This window comes from Salvelinus sp. IW2-2015, linkage group LG20 (assembly GCF_002910315.2).
Source record: "Salvelinus sp. IW2-2015 linkage group LG20, ASM291031v2, whole genome shotgun sequence".
In the NCBI taxonomy this organism is placed as follows: Eukaryota; Metazoa; Chordata; class Actinopteri; order Salmoniformes; family Salmonidae; genus Salvelinus; species Salvelinus sp. IW2-2015.
This window is the reverse complement of record NC_036860.1, coordinates 1,339,103-1,348,735: the sequence shown is the minus strand read 5'-3', so window position 1 is coordinate 1,348,735 and position 9,633 is coordinate 1,339,103. Positions and strand designations below refer to the sequence as shown.

The window sequence follows — 9,633 nt, the reverse complement described above, 5'->3', positions numbered from 1 at the left end:
TACAGTAGTTTATTATAGGACAGGCTGCCTAAGATAGTCATTTATGTATCTATTTTTAGAGGTGTCTAGCCACTTGTCCATGGAATTTACCAAACACAGACAGGATGGGGTTTGAGTTAAGTCAAGCTTCTAGGTTCAGTTATCTAAAAGGATGTGATGTGAAACAGTATCACATGACTGCTCTCACAACAGCGAYCCTWGAGACACGGGACCATCCATGTCTATGCAGAGTCATTCTGTCCACATCTGTTATTCATTAACATGTTAGGACCGTTGTTTTGTTTCAGTTTGATTAATGCTTGAAACATGCTTTATAAATAAAGTTGTTATGACTGGGATATAAAGAACAGATATTGAACAGATCTGTTGAAATGATCATGGCCTTACTTTAACTACAAAATCAGTAGCYTACAAAGGTWTGAAGAGGGGTGTAATACTAAGTGTGCTAATAACCCTCAGTTACAGTTGACACATGATTAAACTATTTATTGATCACGGCTGGTCAGGTATGTCCTATGATGTCATGTCATATGATTTCTCTGGATGGGCCAATGTCTGGGTAGTGCCAAATGAGAGCGTACATGATTTGTTACGATCCTGTCTCTTTAATATTTTTAACCTGATCTCTTCTTAGCACGCCCGTCAGCCGGTTAGCGCCGAGCGCGGCAGTGGCTGCCCATGTAAACCGATTGGCTGGTGGGTTTGACGGTCTTGTCCTATGCTCAAGGGCGGGGTTCTCGGTCGGTGAAACTGAATTACCGGTGGAAGAAAACTTACCCTTGTTGAGCCTTGYGGTGTGGGAATGCGCTGGACACTGCCCGTGAAAATAGGAGCMCAATAGACATATCTGGGAATGTCTTAACGTTTTGTCACTAGTTCCAGGATATAGAAATGGACTCTTGTTTGACTCGAAATAAATAATTATTTTTCCTTCTCAGAATGAAGTGACATCACATTTCAGTAACTGGGATCTGAAATCTTTACAACCAGATTTTTTCTCCGCAACGGGAAACATAGGATTTGATTTTGATAAGGGTAAGTTTATTTGTATACTACATGAATAGSCTGGGTTTAGAGTGCTAGGCTATATAGGATTTAAAACATCAGAAATAGAATGTTAAGAAGACGATCCTGAATAAGCGATCTGTCCCTCTGTCTCGTGTGCGCACAGTTGTATGATCGATAGCCTACACCGGGATCGATAGYCTACTCACACGATCCAAAGGGAATGTATCGAACGAATTGTACTATTTGATATTGGAACCTGTTTTGAATGTCCTGGTTCACATGCATTTGTGCTGTAGGTTGGAAAGATCTACGTGTATCGCTATACAATATAATACCTGTCATTCGTTTTGCATATTTGTGATTGTGAATGACAGCTTGTCATCACCTCAATACCAGTGCCTCTATTCTATAAATGTTTGTCATTTCCGTGAGCGCCTATAGGCTTCACGACAGTCCTGCATGTTCATTTGTAGCATAGTAGCACGCCCGGTCTGTAAAGGAGCACATAGCAAGGCATTACTACATAATATGACTGCTATTACGCAGGCTTACACCTTAGGTCTTTTGTCAGGTGATGAATGTAACAGTTCTCCTCTGATAATGTTTCTCCTGGAATAAGTGGTTTCAGGTGTTTTCTAAGCTAAATCATTGGAATACAATTATTATGGCTGTACTCTTTCACCTTGTACTCCAACGATTGTTCATGACGACCATTATCAATATTCTGTTATGAACTATTGATAGTTATTATTAGGTAATTGATTGCTTGTTAACATTTTCATACATGTCATGAATGCAATGCCACTGTTTAGACTCCACAACATAGCATAGGCGTCTGCCTCCACTGTGCTACCAGATCAATGGACACTACAATAGCCCMCTGTCTGCAACAGGAATGAGAGATGTATTCAGATGTGCTGAGTTATTTTGGCAAAGTGAGAGGAGCAGCAGGCCAGGCAGGCAGCACATGGCCATCCAGAGGATCATCATGAGGACTGATGTCATGACACAGATACAGCAGGCAGGGCCATGATGTGTGATAGTGACGGTCATGTTCATCCTCACCTACCGTTCCAACTGGACTGGAGGTACAGGGAATGTTTCTCTGAGAAAGAGACTGTGTGTGTGTGTGGGGTGGGGGGTGGGGGGGTCTGTGTGTGTACAGCGTGAGGCATGTGTGGAAGAAGGTGTGTGGCATTTGTGTGGCGTACAATCGAGAGAGAGTATTCCTTGGAAAAACCGATGGGTTCTGGAGCTGGCATTGAAGGGAGCAGGTGGGAATGGGCTAGCCAGGCCTGTGTTGGTTGGTTGGTATGTGGGTGTAGCAGGGAGCTGCTGAGGGGGCACACTGGACTGTAGTCATGCCCACATGAGTCATGGTGCAGTATCTGTCTATCTATCAGTCAGTCTTGCTAAGTGTGCAAMACTCACTCTCTCTCCATGTGGTGTTGTTTTCACTTGGGTTACTGGGTTGAACCGGGTTCACCYTCAGGAGTCCTGTTTTGAACCCACCAGACGGTGCCAGACTTGTTTCGGTCTTGTTTTTTGTTTTTATCTTTAGGGGAGGGACACTAGCATGGTAGCATACATGCATCTCTATTATATGTAAGGCCTTCTAAGGCAGCCATGAGGTTGTGTTCTGTGTAGGTGTTTGTTCTAATCACCTCATGATGATCATGATGAAAAGCTGACCAGTCTTCAGATGTGGATGTGTCATGGCAGATCCTCTGCTGCTCCGTCCAGTCGATGAGATGATGCAGCCCCTTGGTACGAAAAAAAAAGAAGCAGTTCCATATTTCCTGGAATGATCTTCTTGATTAACATGGTCTCAGAGCATTTCGTATGATTCTGTACGTAAACCCAAGACACTCTATTTAGTATGATATGTTACATTTCGTATGGTATGTTTTCATTTGTGGATGTCCATCATCCATTTCGTACAATATTTTACGAATTTGCAAAACGTGCAATATGTTACAAATATGTTACCGACACGCAACCTTTGGGCCCACCTACCTATCGCCGACCAACCACCCTCCTTTTGTTTTTGCCTTAAGCAACTTCTATCTTATGTAATCATACCAAACATAACATATCATACGTTTACTATGTTACATCTAGTCTATAAGACCATTCTGTCTTGTTATGAAACTACATTGTTCTTGCCCATGGCCTTCAGGTATTTACCCTAGTCTCTGTACTGTTCTCTCTCTCTCTCTCTCTGTCTCTCTCTCTCTCTGTTTCTCTGTCTTGTTCTCTTTGTGTGTGTGTGTGTGTGTGTGTGTGTGTGTGTGTGGGTGTGTGTGCGTGTGTGTGTGTGTGTGTGTGTGGGTGTGTGTGTGTGTGTGTGTGTGTGTGTGCTGAGCACATGCTTCTCTAAATCAACCCAGGCTGCCTGCTGCGGCTTCAAAAGGTCTTGCTACATCATGTGAAACCCAGAGATTATAATCATGTAGTGATGACTATGGTGTGCTATAATGCCATTGGGATGATGTAATAGCTCATTATTATTGCTCTCTTATTAGTAATTATAGTGTTAGTATTAATCAAAGTAATATCAATTGTTGAAGAGAAGACATTTTCAACCACAGGCATATCTGTGGTTGAAAATGCTTTACCCTTTTGGGTTAATTGTAGCATTAGTGTGGGCTAAATCCTAACACGGAACTCTCACGTGAATCACACACCCAACAATCTGAGTTATGTATGTGTATCCATATCTCAAATGAGGATTCCTCTGTTTGTGGAASCGTGCTTGCAGTTGTAAAATATAGGGCAAAGCAACAGTATCTCTTGTCTTGCAGTTAAACATGTCAAACAACTTGGTCAACAGCTTTAGTAACAATAAGCGGGGTGTTTTTGCTCAGCAGATCAGTTAAGAGTGTTCCCACTACGGCAGACAGATAGACGGTGCTTTACAAGCATGGCAGGTATAGTTTCACTGAAGAATAATGGCGAGAGAAGAACAATTTACTGCCTCTGCGCTCTCTTTGATCTGGGCCCCATTGGTGCTTGCTCAACCACGACCGTCAATAACTTTGATGTGCTTGTAGTCGGCCTGGAGTTTGTGTCAGATTGTGTCAWGGCCTCAGGAATGGTTGATAAGCAAAAACAGACCACTCTTTTCAGACGTTGCAAAAATGATTTGTCGCGTCAATCTATGAACCGTGGAGAATACGCCGTGGGGATTACGCTTTATGTGGAATACTTGTGAACAGGAAGATGTTTTCCTCACGCTGTCAGACACTGAATGCCTATCTATACATGCAAGTGAAAACACAAACCTTCACATTAGTTCCCAACAGTCACAATGAAAAAACCTCATCAAAACCAATCCCCCACCATTTTGTGTCGTGTGAGGAGTTGGCGTGGCCATTGAGGCTACTTGTTTGTATTCACAGTCATCCTCCCTCGGGTGTCTTGAGTTTGGCCGTGTATGAATAAATGGAACATTGCTTTGGTCTGTGAGTTTCCTGTCAGTGTTCAGGCCTTGATTATGTGAGTCCCAGGAAAGCAGCCGTGAAGCAGCTAACTGTAACCCTCCCATTACATCTTGGAGGTGGCACGTAGGGCCTGTGCTGCACGTAGGGCCTGTGCTGCACGTAGGGCCTGTGCTGCACGTAGGGCCTGTGCTGCACGTAGGGCCTGTGCTGCACGTGGGGTCTGTGCTGCACACTGCACGTAGGGCCTGTGCCACTGCAGAGGCTAGGCCCGGCCAAACAGACGGGACTGCAAACTCAGTCAGTCAGATGTGATGTAATGCTATTTCAGGTCTACCTCTGGTCTCCAACGCTCTGTCTGCCAGCAAGCCATTCTGCCTGCTCCTCTCTCTCTCTTAAGTCCCTATTTAGCACCTCATCTATCAAAACTCAGCCATGGCCTTATGTTGGGATCCACAGTCAGGAATCCCAAGAAACCTCAATTACCGATGTTTCCTGTTATGACTACAGGCAGAATGTGAACTTCCTTTAACTGAATATAGGGATTAATATAGATTTTTTAATGTATTATTTGTTTAAAGCTGATTTTAGGTGGGCTTAGTCTGATGAGATGAAATGTAGGGCATGATCCTTGCTGCTGGGTTTTTATGGATTCCATTGGTTGTTGTTCTCAATGGGGTGGCGTCTGGTCTGAGACTGGTTAACCCGGCGGCACTCGCCATTCTCAGGACTATGGGAATGTTGTGGGTGCTCCCACCAAGCAGACTAGAGCTCCAAGGAGGAGAACTGCTCTGTGTATTTTGATCTTCCAGCTCTGTGTCTGTAGACAGAAACTATAAGGGTGTTGTCTTTTTCACAGAATATAAGAAGGGTCCATAGGAACATATTGTTCTATAGCTGTTGGCATGTGGATGTGCAGATCCTGTGTAATATCTCATAACACAGAGTTTACACAACAAGTCAGAATCTCTAGTCCAATTCGGATCCTGACCTGCGTAATATCTCATAACACAAAGTTTACAACAACAAGTCAGAATCTCTAGTCCAATTCAGATCCTGACCTGTGTAATATCTCATAACACAGAGTTTACACAACAAGTCAGAATCTCTAGTCCAATTCAGATCCTGCCACTCAAAACAGATGAAATATAGGCTTCATTTTTTWAATGGTTGTCAAGTGGACAGTTAGTGGAACTATTGTCAGTCTTGTTCTTATTCGACAGGAATCTTGAGTGCAGGACTAAAAATAACATATACCACATTCAGCACTTTTCCTCGCCTTTTTGCTAGGAAGTGGGCGTTCTGATGTACACCCACAAAGTCCATTATTGCAAAATCCTCAAGAGAAATCTTTGTTCTTCAGTTTTCAAATAGAGCCCATTAGTACAGGTCTCTACTGTCAGACTGTCCATAGTGTTAGATTCCTACACACACTATCTCTTTAAAAGACTGAATGGCCAGACAGACACAAGGATTGGAGAGGGACAACTATAGTTACTATCCCAGGACTGTTACAGTTGAGAGCACATTTTTAAATAGGGCGGYCTGCCTTCTCCGACCTTATCTTTGGCACAGCAAGCCGTCAGACCCTAGTGCAGGGATCATCAACTAGATTCAGTCACGGGACAATTTTTTCTTGAGGGGATGGTCGGGGGGCCGGAACATAATTACAAATCATTTGTAGACTGCAAATTGACCGCAAGAAGCCCAAACAAAAATGATACAATGACCATGAGTTACACTATCGTGAATAAGTTGAGTGAGAAAGTTCCAGACGCAGAAATATCATACCCCTAAGACATGCTAACCTCTCACCATTACAATAACAGGGGAGGTTAGCATTTTTGCAGGGGGATGATATTTGTGCCTCTGTAACTTTCTCACTCATCATTATTCACAATACCTTCAGGACTATCCGTATTCATGGTAGCATCAACATTAATGTAGAAGTGTTTAGACACATATTCTATTCTTATTTACAATAAAAGTGACTCCAATGACACGATACGTTATTTACCATTCATTTCTATTGGGCACAAAATACTCTGAAACACAACCCACAACCGAAACAAACAGCAAATGCATCCAAAAAGTGTGTAGAGTCACAAGCTTGATGTAGTCATTACGTGCTATGAATATGGGACCAAATACTAAACTTTTGACTACCTTAATACAAAAATAAGTGAATTTGTCCCAATACTTTTGGTCCCCTAAAATGGGGGGGACTGTGTACAAAAAGTGCTATCATAACTGTTTACCCAATATGGATAAAAATACCCTCAAATTAAAGCTGACAGTTTGCACTTTAGTCTTTGTATCATTTCAAATCCAAAGTGCTGGATTTGGATATATCTGGATTATTAGTGCTATCCTAATAATTTCAGAGGGTACTGTATTACGCTCTATTGTGCGTGGGAATACTTTGGAACAGATTTCCATAATGAAGATCACTTGGAGCTGATTTGCTGGTGTTTTTACAGTCTTTTATGTCCAACAGCAAAAACAACTTTTGTGCTTAGTAAACCTGGGGGGTTAGGGTTAACCCAAACCCTAACCCAAAGAAAATCACCCAACTTGAAACTTGAAGCACACTGCTACCCTTGGACAGAAGGTTTGACATTTCCAGTTGGGAAACCCTGCCCTATTAGTGTATCACGCGGTAAACTCAAGTAGACTGTTCCCCTGCATGGAAGAGCACACAGAGTCATACACAGTAATATCTGGACAGTCTCAACCAACAGTCCCCACCACCACCTCCATCACATACCTTGGGCCCAACTCACTCTGTAACGGAGTTTCCAAGAAATGAGGGTGTGCTTTTTGAACAGCTCTGTGACTTGGACTTGCCTGGCCCTATGGGAGGAGGTGGATCCAGGAATGACTAATGATAACTGACAGGGAGAACACTTGGATCACTCCGAGTGCACTTTGTACTTGAAACTTGAAGCACACTGCTACCCTTGGACAGAAGGTTTGACATTTCCAGTTTCGAGGGACCACCATGGTCCCTTACTTGCTGTAAGGGAGTGTGTGCCTTGGCTGTTCTTGTTAAAGCACTCTGAAGTAGTGAAGTCGTCCAAGTGCTACAGCACAGGAACGTTCTGTAGTTGAACTGTTCTGTTGTGTTTTAAGATCTTTGTGTCACAACAATTGAAATTGGTAATGACGTCATCCTGAAATTCTGCTTGTCCTTCCCGTTAGTTTACTCTCCTGTTCTTGTCTGCTGCCTGTGCTACACTTCAGATCCATGCCAACTCTTCCATCCATTGGCCAGTTGTCAGTGGTTGTGCTTGGCATTGCCTTGTGCCAGGAAGATGATGTAAGCCTACCAGTGATGCCAGTGTTGCCACCCAGTTGATCACGTCACGCACTGCAATAATGAAGCCGTCTTGTGGATTCTTCTGGTTGCGAGCACAGTAGTGAAGGACATTTGCATGTAGAGCAGCGATTCAACAGAAAAAGAAATCAGTGAATAGAGTCTGTCAGGTTCTTCAGTCTGGGGACGTAACCCAGATACAGTGAGTCAAGTTGGTTCTGCTGCTGTAGGGGTTGACTAATGCACACTCATCACCACCACTCTGTCTTTCCTAATTACTCAGTCACACCATAACCTGTTACCTGACTGATGAGGGTTTATTTGGATTCTCTCACAATGACGAGCACACCTGGGAAGCTGGGATATGTGTCATCCCTTGTCCCCCCTTATCTCCCCTGTCAACACATTGAGCTCATCTCTGTGGAGGAGTCTGTGTTTTCCTCAGCCCAATCTACAGGGTGAGGACGGAGGAGGCCCTCTTCAGCCTACTGTATCTCCCATGGGGTCTGCCCCAGCCATAGCCCCAGCCTTCCTGTGCCTGTGTTTGGGAGTTTCCATGACTCTCTGTGCAGCACAGCTGGCTGCAGCAGGCCCGTCCGCCCCTGCTCTCTCTCCCCGACCCCTCAGACCTGAACCCTGGCTGGCCTCCCTTCTGATGATCCCCCAGGGCCAGCTTCACTTCCTCAGAGATGACTTGATGATAGAGAATCCTATGGCACCTTGTTAGATTAGGGAATAACATGTAAAGATACAGGTGAGGGACTTGTCTGAAACAGGTCAGTCAAAGGTTGTGTGTGTGGGAGTGGGCTCTCAGCTCTTCCAGGGCATGGGAGAGCTGAGAGAATGGCCAAATGTAGCTACATTCTTTTAAATCACTAAAACAGAGATGATTAACTTGTATTTTTCTCCTCTTCATCTAATACGGTGCACATATTAAATACTGAGTGATATGAAATACAGACATAGCGCGTAAACCGCATCGACATTGTCATTGTAACGTTTTAATCTTATTTTCACGGTCTGTTGATGGTGCTCAGCAGACTATGATACAGTGTATCAAGCACAAAAATACTCACTTGTGCTATTTATCTCTATTTATACAAAGTTACACAGGACCACAATAATGTTCCTTATTTTAGTAGAGGCTTTAATAAGAAACCCTCATGAACTCCAGGCCTAGAGGTTTACTCTATAAGGGTTTGAGGTTCAGAGAAAGAGATCATATCAGCATAGCATCAGTATAGTTGAGAGTGCTGCTTTTTTCACACACAGCAACTGGTTTGGACAGAGCGTACACGTTGAAGTTGATGAATGTGGGAACTTGTAAACAGGCAGTCTGGGTGGCTGGCTGCCTGGCTGTGGGAATCAGTGCACATGTTCAAGGTGGAAGTGGAGCACCTGTCTTAGTACACCGCATGGCAACAGCGATACACCTCAAAGACTCACTTCCTCTTTCTACCTTTGGGTTTGACTATATTGATGAGTCTCACCTGTTCCGCTTTTATCCTCTTATCTTCCTGGATATCTGCGATGTATTACAGATGAAAGGGATTTCAACATTGGAGGGATGTGAAAATCACCCTGTTGTGTCTAGGACAGACAGAGAGACATAACACCGGAGGGATATATATATATACACTACCGGTCACAAGTTTTAGAACACCTACTCATTCAAGGGTTTTTCTTTATTTTTACTATTTTCTACATTGTAGAATAATAGTGAAGACATCAAAACTATGAAATAACACATATGGAATCATGTAGTAACCAAGAAAGTGTTAAACAAATCAAAATATATTTTATATTTGAGATTCTTCAAATAGCCACCCTTTGCCTTGATGACAGCTTTGCACACTCTTGGCATTCTCT

At 43.3% G+C, this 9,633-nt stretch overlaps 1 protein-coding gene across 1 annotated transcript in view; it reads left to right on the top strand.

Moving 5' to 3' along the window:
- Positions 1 to 627: 627 nt before the first annotated feature.
- LOC111981152 (inactive rhomboid protein 1) overlaps positions 628 to 9,633 on the top strand; it is a 71,983-nt gene continuing 62,977 nt past the window's right edge. The window contains exon 1 of the mRNA XM_070433719.1: positions 628 to 1,035. The gene's annotated coding sequence lies outside the window, so the exon portion shown is untranslated. The remainder of the gene's footprint in view (positions 1,036 to 9,633) is intronic.